We start from the raw sequence: 12,932 nt of genomic DNA on the forward strand, positions 1-12,932 counted from the left end.
TACATCAATATTTTATCTAATTAAGTTTTACAATTACATAAATTAATGAATATAATTAAAAAAAATAAAAAGTGAGACTAATACATATAATGAAGAAAAAAAGATTGACAAAGGATAAATAAAGAATGGGATTGTGGATGGGCTTGTGGATAACAAAGAATCAATTTTGTTCTAGAATGAATGCAACGAATTGAATATTATCATGAAAATTTCCCAGATTAAAGGCCGATACATCATACATACGAAGACAAATATTCTATAAATGAAACTCCAGAAAAGAGTGATTTTGGATTAATTTAAAATCTTGGAATATAAACAAAAAGTTTATAGAACTAAAAACAAAACCAATTATCGAAGCATTTTGTTAAACTCAGTAATTATAAGAAAAAGAAAATAAAAAAATTGTAGGTCTAAAACCAGGCCCCCAAGTCATGAAAAATCGGAGGGGGCAGACATGCCGACCTTGCAACATCTCTCTTTGTGCACATTACCATGCTACCTTCATTTTTTTACATCCAGAGCATCGGCTTATTTGTACACACATTCTATCTACAGTATTTCATAGGAAGAGATGGAAATTAAATTACAAAACAGAAAACGATACAGAATATATTTCTATATCAAATTTTAAAGAAGAAGATTGAATTTGCGAAGAGATTGCTTGGCTCAGTTGAATCTGAACATCAAATTAAAATTCAAAATCCGAAAAAACGATGAAGGCTGCGTAGAGCTGAATATGAATGTGATGAGTCTTTGCGATTGGTATTTATAGGCGTGTGGATTAGCTAGGGTTTCAAGATCATGGATTGATATTGGGCCTGCATTGGGCTGAATAACAAGCAGGATCTTCTAAGCCCGCCTAAGAAACACCGTACAATCACATTGGACCTATATACTTATGTTGCTTAACCAAAATAATCGAAAATTGAATATCTAATAATCAAATTGAAATATAAAACTGCTTTAGATTTTTATATGTTTTTTCAGTTTGATTTTGTTTGAAATATGTTAAAAAGTTTATTAATTAGTATGGTTTGTTCACATGAATTTATTTTATTTTTTATTTATATTTAAAATAAACGATTACATTTATAAAATACTGTAATAAATATAATTTTACACTATAATATTTAAAAAGATTAATAAAATTATGATCAAAACAATGATTTTGATAAGAAAATGCTATGCATATATTGGATTAAAAATGAAAATATTTTGTAGTTCTAATATTTAATTTACACGCTAATCAATTAAATTATACTCTCTCCTACAAATTAGTTTAGTTGTATTTATTTCGGACTGTGTTAATGAAGCCTTGCATCACACGAATTATACTCTTTTCTATATTATTTTCTTTTTTACTTTATCTTTTCTTCATTTTAATTATGTATATCATTTTTGCAAAACCGTTGATGGGGTACGAACTAAACCCTAATGGCAAGCCCAATAACAGTGACGGCCCATCAGCCCAGAGCCCAAGAAAGAGTATCTGTTCGGCACCAAAGAGTTCGGCACGACCAAAGAGTTCGGCACGACCAAAGAGTTCGGACTCAGCCTACAGCTCGGTAAAAGCCGACCAGTCAAGCTCTCCTCTCAGATCGGCAAGAGCTGATCGGTAAAGTCCAGCAGTTCGGTCTCAGCATTCGACCGAACTAGGAGTTGGTGGACTCACGAAAGGCCTCCACGACCTCCACTATACCCACGATCTATTTAGTGGTATGAAGCAGTTATTGAGCAGTTATTGCTCACCCCCGATCTTGTTAGTGGGGCTGCAAACCACGATCCTAGTTCAATGTATAAATAGAACTTAGATCTGATAGAAAAGGGTTAAGCTCTCTAGAGATAAAATAGCATATAGCAAGTCTGTGTTGTAAGCTGTATTTTCGCAGATCAAGCAATACAAACCTGCCCTCATTTCTCCCCGTGGACGTAGATTTACCTCAGTAAATCGAACCACGTAAATTCATTGTGTCATAATTCTCTACCAGCATTTACTAACATCAATAATTCGCGGATCCATCACTGGCGCCGTCTGTGGGAACAGAGAACAAAATTTGTGATAAAGCGAATTTTTGATCCATTTTTTCCACCCAAAAAATGCATACCAGATCGCAGAATACCCGTATTCCAGCCCGTGAGAACCAGGAGGAAGCCAATCCATCCCATAGGTCGGGAAAACAGCCTAGGGATAAATCCACCACCAGTTCTCATGGCGAAGGAACAAGCCGCTCCAAAAATCGTCCCACTGAGTCTTCCCAGCAGCCCGATTTGAATGAGGCTGTTAAGCAGTTTTTGGCTGAAAAGCAGGAGGAATTCTTAACCTTCCTGCGAAAAAGCCAAAAGCAGCCGGAGACGAAAACGACGGATTCTCCTTCTCCCTCCGCACAAGAAAGTCACTACCGCAGTAGTGTCGCATCTCCCAGGAGAAAGAATCCTCAACCCCGACATATTCCAGCTCCTCCTCGGTACCGGAATCACAGGAGAACTCAATCTCCTCCATACCGACGAGATATCGGATTCGCCGTGTACGGAGCACTGAAGACTCCGTTCTCGGACGACATCACCCGAACTCCCCTACCACAGAACTACCGAACTCCGTCGATGACTTACGACGGGCTCGTGGACCCTCACGATTTCTTGGGGCGCTATCAATATAACATGGCGAACCAGGGTCTCAACGAGGTCCACATGTGCAAGCTGTTTCCCGAGCTGCTCATCGGGAACGCGAGAAGGTGGTTCGATAGCCTCCCCCAGGGCAGCATCAGATCTTACCGAGATCTAATGGATGCCTTCCACAGGAGGTTCTTTCAGAAAGCGGAAGCCCGAATCACTTCGGCTCAGCTGCTTTCCATTCGTCAAGGTCGCGACGAAAAAATTAGCGACTTTATGACAAGATTCCACAAGGAATGCCTGCAAGTAGACGATCTCAACGATCTGCTTGTCATCTCGGCATTCCAAAATGGAATCCTGCCCGGAGCTCTCTACAGGAAGCTCGTTGAGTGCGGTCCGCAGACAGCTCAGGAAATGTGGGACATTGCGGACCAGTACTCCCGGGCCGATGAGGCAGACCGTCGTAAACGGTCGTTAGACAGCTCATCGTCCCGAGGAGACAGAAGGAAGCCCGATCATAGCGATCAGGGGCATCCTCGCCGGACTCCATTTGAAAGAATTCAAAGGGCTCCGGTGCAAGACAGATTGGGACCTCGTCTCAATCCCGAGAAGCCGCCCGCTCAGTTCGTACCGCTGAACAAGCCGAGAGCGGAAATTTTCGAACTGCACTCTGACCTATTCGAAAAGCCAAAGCGGATGACGAAATCAGCCGCGCGCCGACCACAGGATAACTACTGCTCCTACCATCAAGACCACGGTCACGATACTGAGGAGTGCAGAAACTTGGCTGCAGGTATCGATGTTCTTGTGAAGGCAGGGACATTGAAAAAATACCGAAGTAAGCAGCCAAAGAAGAATAAAAAGCAGAGTGGTGCGAACTGCGCCCCTCAGGATCCGAAAAGGCAGCCGGATCCCGAAGACGATGACGAGCCGCAATATGATGGAGTAATCCAGACTATTGACGCGCTCCCTGCCGGGAAGACCAAGTCGTCCCTAAAGTCAGAACGCAGAGGCTCCAATCGAGAGGAGCCAACGCATAAAAGGCTGAAGCAGGACGAAGTGATTACGTTCTCGGCTGCTGATCCCGTCCCGGCCATCTCTCCTCACCAAGACGCCATTGTCATCCAAGCCGGAGTGGCAAACAAACTGATCCACAGGGTGTTTGTGGATACAGGAGCGTCGGTTAGCATTCTTTTTAAAGAGTGCTTCGACAAACTAGAAGTGGACCCAGCTCGGCTCAGTCCGGCTCCGCTTCCCCTGAAGAGCTTCACCCAGGAGGACACCCGCCCTGAAGGTATTATCAGCCTTCCGATCACGGTGGGGAAAGCGCCTACTAGCTCCAGTACGATGATTGAGTTTTTCGTGGTGAAAGCTCGGTCCCCGTACAACGTCATCCTGGGAAGAGACTGGCTCAACACAGTTCGGGCCGTTTGCTCCACCTATCACCTCACCATCAAGATCCCCACTAAAGGAGGGATAGCGGTCATCCGAGGTGACCAAAAGAGAGCAAAGGAATGTCTGCAAATTGCGCTTAGAAGTGCCGAGCAGTCTGATCGGCACCACCAAGCATAGCAATCACAGCAGCCGGAGTCAGAGGCGATGACCGAAGTCATACCGGAGCCGAACTCGATGACAGTTCAGCTGTACGAAGACGATCCATCCCGAACGGTTAAGATCGGCTTCGCGGGAACGCCCCTACTTCGGGAAAAAACCATCCAGCTCCTCAAGGAGTATAAAGACGTCTTTGCATGGTCTCCGTTGGACATGACCGGAGTGCCCCCCGAGGTAATCACTCATCGGTTAAATATTGATCCTTCAGTCCGGCCGATAAAACAGAAGCAAAGACTCTTTGCGGCAGAACGAAATCAAGTCATCCATGACGAAGTCCGTCAATTATTGAAGGCGGATGTGTTATTCGAAGTGAAGTACCCTTCGTGGGTAGCCAATCCTGTCATGATCAAGAAAAAGGAAGGAGGATGGCGGATGTGCATAGATTTCACCGATCTAAATAAGCACTGTCCCAAAGATTGCTATCCCCTTCCGAACATAGATAAAAAAGTAGAAGCTTTGATAGGCTTTGAAATTTTTTGTTTTCTTGATCTGTACAAAGGATACCATCAAGTTTTAATGGATGAGATTGACGCTTCAAAAACGGCCTTCATTACTGATTTCGGCATTTTCGCTTATAAAAAGATGCCATTCGGTTTAAAGAATGCCGGAGCCACTTATCAAAGGATGGTAGACAAGCTTTTTCGGCACCTGATTGGAAAGGAGGTCGAAGTGTATGTTGACGATATAGTCGTCAAAAGCAAAAGCACTTCGGAGTACGAGCACAACCTCAAGTCCACTCTCAACGTGCTCAAGAAAGCCAACCTCAAACTTAATCCCCAAAAGTGTACCTTTTTGGTAGATTCGGGAAAGTTTCTGGGTTGTTGGGTTTCAAAGGACGGACTCAAGGCAAACCCCTCAAAAGTTCAAGTTGTTCAAAACATGGCAATGCCGAAGTCCATACATGACGTGCAAAGGCTAACCGGATGCCTAGCCGCACTGAATCGATTCCTTTCTCAAGCAGCCGAAAAGCAACTGCCGTTCTTCACGGTGTTGAAAAAGGCACCAAAGTTCGAGTGGGGAGCCGAGCAGAAAAAGGCCTTTGACGAGCTCAAAAGTTATCTAGCCGAGCTTCCTATGCTCTCTGCTCCAACCGAAGCCGAAGTAATATTCTTATACTTAGCGGCATCGGATCAAACCATCAGCGCGGTGCTTGTACGAGAAGAAGGCCTAAAGCAGCTTCCCATCTACTTTACAAGCCGAGCATTAAGAGGTCCAGAAACAAGGTATCAACCACTGGAAAAGATTGCTCTGGCATTAGTAAATGCAGCAAGGAGACTGCGGCCATACTTCTATGCTCACAAGGTATGCGTCTTAACTGATCTGCCACTTCGGCAAGTGTTGACCAAACCGGAAGCATCAGGCAGAATCGCCAAGTGGGCTATAGAGTTGGGAGAGCACACAATTGAATATCTACCTCGGAAAGCCATCAAGGGACAAGCCTTGGCAGATTTTCTTGCAGAAGCAAAGTTCGATCAAGCAACTCCTGTTATTGCCGAACAGAAGAATTCTGCCAATGCCGAACTAGCACAGCCCTTGGAATCCGAAGTAGAACCGCCGGACTGCTGGAGCGGATTCGTAGATGGAGCTTCAAACAAGATGGGAAGTGGAGCTGGTATTCTACTTGTCGCTCCCGACGGACACGAGGTAACCTACTCACTTCGGTTCCTATTCCCCACTACTAATAATGAAGCCGAGTACGAAGCCCTCCTGGCCGGACTCCAGTTAGCGCAAAGTCTGCTCGTCAAATCTCTCAAAGTCCATTGTGATTCACAAGTCATAGTAAATCACATGTTGGGTACAAGTGAAGCCCGTGACGAGAGAATGAAGAAGTATTTGGACAAAGCGCAAAGCATCAGCCGAAGTTTCTCCTATTTTCGGATAATCCGTATTCCCAGAGCGGAAAATAGCCGAGCAGATATCTTAAGTAAGTTGGCCTCAGATCCGAGCTCAAAGGCGGAAGAATTAATGCATCGAAGCATTGATGAAGCCGAGGTACATTCAGTATCCAGCTCGCCGAACTGGATGACGCCGATCTTGCAGTATCTGGATCAAGGACAATTGCCCGAGGATAAGAGAGAAGCTCGGAAGATCACGTGCCGAGCTCTTCGGTACGAACTTCATGAAGGAGTCCTCTTTAGAAAGTCTTACCTCCAGCCGTTATTGCGGTGCGTAGGACCAGAAGAGACGGACTACATCCTCAGAGAAGTTCATGAAGGATCGTGCGGTAGCCACATCGGAGCCAGAGCTTTAGCTAAAAAAGTTCTGAGATGGGGATATTATTGGCCAACCATGGTACAAGAGGCAGTGCAGCTCGTCAAGAAGTGTACGAAGTGCCAAATTCATGCAAATGTCCCAAGGATGCCGCAGACCGATCTGTACACTATGCAAAGCCCTTGGCCTTTCATGCAATGGGGCATAGACATAGTGGGACCACTTCCTCAAGCTCCTCGGCAAATGAAATTCCTTATCGTTGCCGTGGACTACTTCACGAAGTGGGTGGAGGCTGAACCATTAGCTACGATAACGAGCTCAAAGGCATTGGACTTCGTCTGGAAGAACATAGTGTGCCGATTTGGCATACCCCACATCCTCATCTCGGATAATGGGACTCAGTTCACCGACAAGACGTTCAAGAATTGGTGCCAAGAGCTAAACATTCAACAGCGGTTCACTTCGGTCTCCCATCCCCAAGCAAACGGACAAACGGAAGTAACGAACCGGATTCTGGTGAAAGGGTTAAAAGCTCGGTTAGAACAAGCCAAAGGACAATGGGTAGAAAATCTCCCTCAAGTCCTATGGTCCTACCGAACTACACCCAAAACCTCCAACGGTGAAACTCCGTATAGTCTGGTGTACGGCACTGAAGCCGTAATTCCGGTGGAGATCGGCGTACCCAGTCCCCGAACTCTAAATTTCTCCTCAGAAATGAATGACGACGGACTGAGAGCAGAACTAGATCTCGCCGAAGAAAGAAGAGAATTGGCGTGCATAAAAGCAGCCAAGTATAAGGAGCAAGTAGCCCGGTATTATAACCAAAGGGTGAAAAAGCTTCAATTTCAAGTGGGAGATCTCGTCTTGAGAAACAACGAAGTAAGCCGAGCAGAAAAGCTGGGCAAACTCGAGCCCACATGGGAGGGTCCATATCGGGTGTCAGAAGTCCTCGGCAAAGGGTCTTATAAATTGACTCACATGTCAGGAGAACAAGTACCCCGAACATGGCACGTCTCCAACCTCAAGAAGTTCCACTTGTAAGAGACAAAGTCCGGTCAGTCTGTCTTGTGTCTAGTTCGGTCATAGGGGTACATGTTTTTATTTGTTTGTTTTTTTTTACTTGTATCTTTTACTTGTCGTTTTATAAAAGTTTAAAGTTTTTTTTTTTTCTTTCGTCTTTTTCTTTTTTTTCTCTATGTGTTTTGTCTCTATGTGCTTGTCGTCTCTTACAAATGGTACCAAGGTATATCGTTCTTTAAAGACTGATCCCCTTTTTAGATCGATTATTAAAGACTATTGTGAGTCCAAGCTTCTAAGGAGGATATAAGACCACAATTCAGCTTAACAAGCAGTCCGTCTGAAACGAACTGCAATAAGCCAACGATTGTGCGTCCAAGCTTCCAAGGAGGATACAAGACCGCAATTCAGCTTAATAAGCACTTCGTCTGAAACGAACTGCAATAAGGGAAAGTCCGATCCACGCGATAAACCTCGCCGAATTAGGACGACCGAGTTCGGTCAAAGAAGTTTACCTCATAAGACCGAGGACGACCATGTCTAGTCAAAGAGGTTTACTGCATAAGACCACTTCGGTTAACTGGGAAAGTCCGATCCACGCGATAAAACTCGCCGAATTAGGACAAGGGAAAGTTCGATCCCGGCGACAAAAATCGCCAAATTAGAACACAAACCAAGTCCGGTCAAAGATGTTTATTTCATCAGACCAAAGACGAGTCCGGTCAAAGATGTTTATTTCATCAGACCAAAGACGAGTCCGGTCAAAGATGTTTATTTCATCAGACCAATGACGAGTCCGGTCAAAGAAGTTTATTTCATAAGACCAAGGACCAAGTCCGATCAAAGAAGTATACTTCATAAGACCGAGGACAAGTACGATGAAATTTTTTCGCTAAGCTGTAAATACAGTGTTAGAGGTGGAAACAAAATTTCATTTTTCAAATCTTGTTCAGCATACAACTCCGCTACCCTACTATTACAAAGGACTATTCTACTGTCCGGGGTTGCTAAAGTTGAGCCACCTATTCACAAAATCCTCTGGAAGCCGAGTTCGGTCGTTCCGAGCAGATGAAGAATAAGCAGGTCGACGAGATGCTATCCTCGACCCAACGCCTCTTCCCCGAGCCCGAGAAGTCCTAACACCTCGGCGATGAAGAGTCTCTGCAATAAGCATCTGCTGATCTTGCTCGCTCATAGTCACAACTCCTCGGCGAATTTCAGTCCGTCCCTGTCTTGACGATTCCGGTTGCTCCTGAGCCCGTTCTCGTCTAGACGTTTCCGGCTGTTCCGGAGTTCGTTGTTGACTTGGAGTAGGATTTTGAACAAGGGAACCAGAGGTTTGATCTGGAGTGCGAGCATCTGTTGGCACGATATGCCGAAGGAATCTTTCTATGGAGGGGCGCCGAGAAAGAACAATGTTGTACCGAGAAGCCCAACGCCGTAGTGATTTCACAACTTGTTGGCAAGCCGAGCTCTCCAGCGCATTGTTCCTCCGGAGTACAAGATATTCCTCCCACAGTTCGTCAACTCGACTCTGAACATCTGATATGGTCAATCCCCCGCGCACACGGATGTAATCCTCGTACGCAGTCCTCTCAGCAATGGTCGTATTCAGCTCGGCCTCCAGATCTTTCTTATCGGACTCTAAGTCCTTGATATCGGCCTCCAGCTTCACTAAACGAGCCAGAAGCTCGTCATTCTTCGTCTGATCGGCTATAGCTCTTCTCTCAGCTTCGTCCAAAGCCGAAGAGTACAGCCGTTTCCAGTGAAGTATCTCCATCTCCTTGGGTACAAAGCAGCTATATTAGTTCGGCAGTTGTACCGAGCAGATAGTAAAATACAACAGGAATAAAGGTGAGTACGAAAAGCTATACGAAGACAAGTGTAGAGAATTTTTCATTCACAAGGAAAATTTTACACTAGGAGGGCATCAAGGCCATTTTACAAGGAAGAAACTAGACTAAGAGAAGGGAGACGAAATCATACTCCGCCAGCTTCGTCTCCGGCTCCTCGGTCTGGTACAGCTTCTTTCTCCTGGGCTACCTCAGCCTCAGCCTCGCCTCCTGCCGGCCTCGCCTCCGCCTCCTGATCGGCCTCCTTCTCCGGATGCCCGGCCCGCTCGACTTCGGCTTCCTTCTCCGGATGCCCGGCCTGATCGACTTCGGCCTCCCGCTCCAGCGGCTCGGCCTCACCCTCTCCGTTGTAAGTCGTAGCGGGTGAAACGGGTCCCACGGAGGCAAAGATAGCCTCCAGGTTCTCGTCCCGATCAGCTCGACAACTCCGGACTCGGTCTGCAGAAAGCAGGACCGAAGATGAAGCGAGCTCCTCAAGGAGCGGCAGATTCTGAAGCCGAGCTGCTATCTCTCGGCTGTACAGAGGCAGCACGACGTCGGCCCCCTGCTCGCCCTTATCGGCAATTAGCCTTACCAGACTACCGACAAAGGCCGAGAACTGGCTGCTCAAAAAGAGTCTCTCCGTGTAGGCACGGAGACCCTCTCCTTGGGCAACCACGGCGGCAGCATCCCTCTGTTTCGTCTGCTCTCGCTGGATGACGAGCTGGTTTTTGGCAAACTGAGCTTCATCCTGGGCCGAAATCCTAGCAGCCCTGGCTTTCTCAAAGTTTGCCTCAGCCTGCTCGGCCCGGTGACAAGCAGCCGCCAATTTCCTCTGCATCTCGGCATAGTCGTTGGACGCTTTGGAGAGTTCGACGGCGACGAGCTTGGAGAGCATATCATTCCTCTGAAAATGGATAAGGAAAAAAGTTAACAGAGGGCACCAAAAATACAGGACAGAAGCCAAGCCAAGGAATCAAGAAGACAATTCACCTCGGCGAAGTCCGTGGGCCATAGAAATGGCTCACAGATATGCTCCGAAGGAGGCGCCAAGACCATGTCTTTCTCTGGCGCTCTCGGGGGCTTCTGGGTCTTCCCCTTCCTATTTGCCGAAGTCGACTCCGGCTTCTTTGGACCCGAAGAGGTCTTTTGCCTTTTCGGATTCTTCTCGGCATCAGGCGCCGAGCTGGTAGCCTTCTCTCTCTCCGGCCCCACAAGCTCGGAGGACTTTCTGATAGCCTTATTCAACATGAACACTGCCAAAAAGCAAGAAAGCAAAGTCAGATTTTCTTCGTTAAAGCAGTAGAGCATAAAGATAAAGAGAAATCCTCACCCTCGGCCTCTTCGTCCGAAGACGCGATGTCGAACACGACGTCACCCTTGACGAGCTCAGACTCCGTGTATTGTTTCCTAACTATGGGAATCTTGTTGAGCTCGCCGTCGAGCTCGTCCAACGGTTCAGGCCGAGGGTGACGGATAACGGACTCCGGCCCTCTCCAGGGAAAACTAGGAGCCGCGGTCCTATCATAGTAGAAGAAGCGATTTTGCCACTTCGGCCACTTCGTTTTACAAAAGGCCCTAAAAGGCTGTAAAGGGATCAAGTAAAACCAAGACCCCTTCCTCTTAAATTGAAAGAATTTAAGGATCGCCTTCAAAGACAAATCCCTTCCTAACCTACGGAGTTCGGCAGCGAAGGCCGACAAGTGCCTCCAAGAGTTCGGAGTCACCTGGCCTAAAGGAAGCTGAAAAAAATCTAGTAAATCTATAAAGGCAGAAGGGAGGGGGAAACGAAGCCCGCATTCTAAGCAGGCCTCGTACACGGTGACGTAACCCTCCGGCGGGGAGTCAGCCCTGTGATCACCGTCAGGTACCACCGCCTTCCCCCCAGGAAAAGAGTATTTTTCGTAAAGGGATATCACAGTATCCTTACTCAAGATACTGTGAAAATACTCTACGGTCTTCTCCCCGGATTCTTTCCGGCTAGAAGACCCCTTACCCCCTTTCCTAACGCTACCCGACTCCGAAGAAGAAGAAGAAGACATTTTTCTTACTTTTTGAAGGTGAAGATAATCTGAAAAAAATTCTTGAAAGCGGAGAGAGAATTTTCGCAAGAAAGAGAGTATAGAAGACGCAACAGCAAAAGTGCTTCAATGATGAAGAAAGAGCGTATTTATCAGATACGGGAAAGATTTCGAAATCGTTGCGCCGTTTCGAATCCCACCTTTTCAGGAATCAACGGCCGGATTTTACTGTCGCATTTAATGCAGGCATGCGCTAGGCACGTCCCCTGACGTCAGCCTCCCCCTTACCGTTATCCAGAATGCCGAAGTGACTCACCTCGCCGAAGTGATCCACTTCGCTTTTCGGGGGGGGTAGTGATGGGGTACGAACTAAACCCTAATGGCAAGCCCAATAACAGTGACGGCCCATCAGCCCAGAGCCCAAGAAAGAGTATCTGTTCGGCACCAAAGAGTTCGGCACGACCAAAGAGTTCGGCACGACCAAAGAGTTCGGACTCAGCCTACAGCTCGGTAAAAGCCGACCAGTCAAGCTCTCCTCTCAGATCGGCAAGAGCTGATCGGTAAAGTCCAGCAGTTCGGTCTCAGCATTCGACCGAACTAGGAGTTGGTGGACTCACGAAAGGCCTCCACGACCTCCACTATACCCACGATCTATTTAGTGGTATGAAGCAGTTATTGAGCAGTTATTGCTCACCCCCGATCTTGTTAGTGGGGCTGCAAACCACGATCCTAGTTCAATGTATAAATAGAACTTAGATCTGATAGAAAAGGGTTAAGCTCTCTAGAGATAAAATAGCATATAGCAAGTCTGTGTTGTAAGCTGTATTTTCGCAGATCAAGCAATACAAACCTGCCCTCATTTCTCCCCGTGGACGTAGATTTACCTCAGTAAATCGAACCACGTAAATTCATTGTGTCATAATTCTCTACCAGCATTTACTAACATCAATAATTCGCGGATCCATCATGTGAAATGATTTTTCGTATATTGTCAAAGTATTGCCAATAATTATACCATCGGAAGTTTAATACTTAAATGGATGACCAATTAATGCTAAAGAGTTAATTTGATATTTTTATTAAGATGTAAAGTAGAGGTGTTACAGATTAGTAATTCTTTCGTCCACATAAGGAGTCTTATTTCTTATTATATGTGTTTTAAAAAAATGTTATGCAAAGTGAATGAAAAATAAAAATAGTTAATTTTAAATATAATGTGAGTTGAATGAACTATTGAAGTTTATGGTCTATTATCATTTAACTAAAAATGAACTACTTATCCACAAATATACTGAAACCAAAAAAAAAAAATCAAGAAGGTGACTCAACTTATTTTAACACAAATAATATCTGCAAGTGTACGAGGCTAGTGTAGCAATTAGTAAGCAAGAGTATCGTATCCCACAGAGATAAATTTGTATCAACTTAACTACTACGAACAAATGTTAACTACTATCTAGACAATCGGGAAATGTTTGATTTGTTCTAACACTACTGAAAGCATATAATAAGCAAGTAGACAATTGAAAAAAGTAAACAAGTTGTGAAGAGGTAATATGGAGAAAACGTAGAACTCAAGGATCCGATGCACAATTCCAAGCTCTTATCCAATCGATTTGTCTTACCTTTT

The 12,932-nt window shown here is 45.6% G+C and overlaps 1 non-coding gene across 1 annotated transcript; it reads right to left on the minus strand.

Annotated features, from left to right (window-relative positions):
* Positions 1-400: 400 nt before the first annotated feature.
* Positions 401-507, minus strand: LOC121763102. The gene has a single exon (XR_006042350.1). It is a non-coding gene; the product is annotated as a small nucleolar RNA snoR100 (small nucleolar RNA).
* Positions 508-12,932: the final 12,425 nt, after the last annotated feature.

The sequence above is a fragment of the Salvia splendens genome, chromosome 13 (assembly GCF_004379255.2).
Source record: "Salvia splendens isolate huo1 chromosome 13, SspV2, whole genome shotgun sequence".
In the NCBI taxonomy this organism is placed as follows: Eukaryota; Viridiplantae; Streptophyta; class Magnoliopsida; order Lamiales; family Lamiaceae; genus Salvia; species Salvia splendens.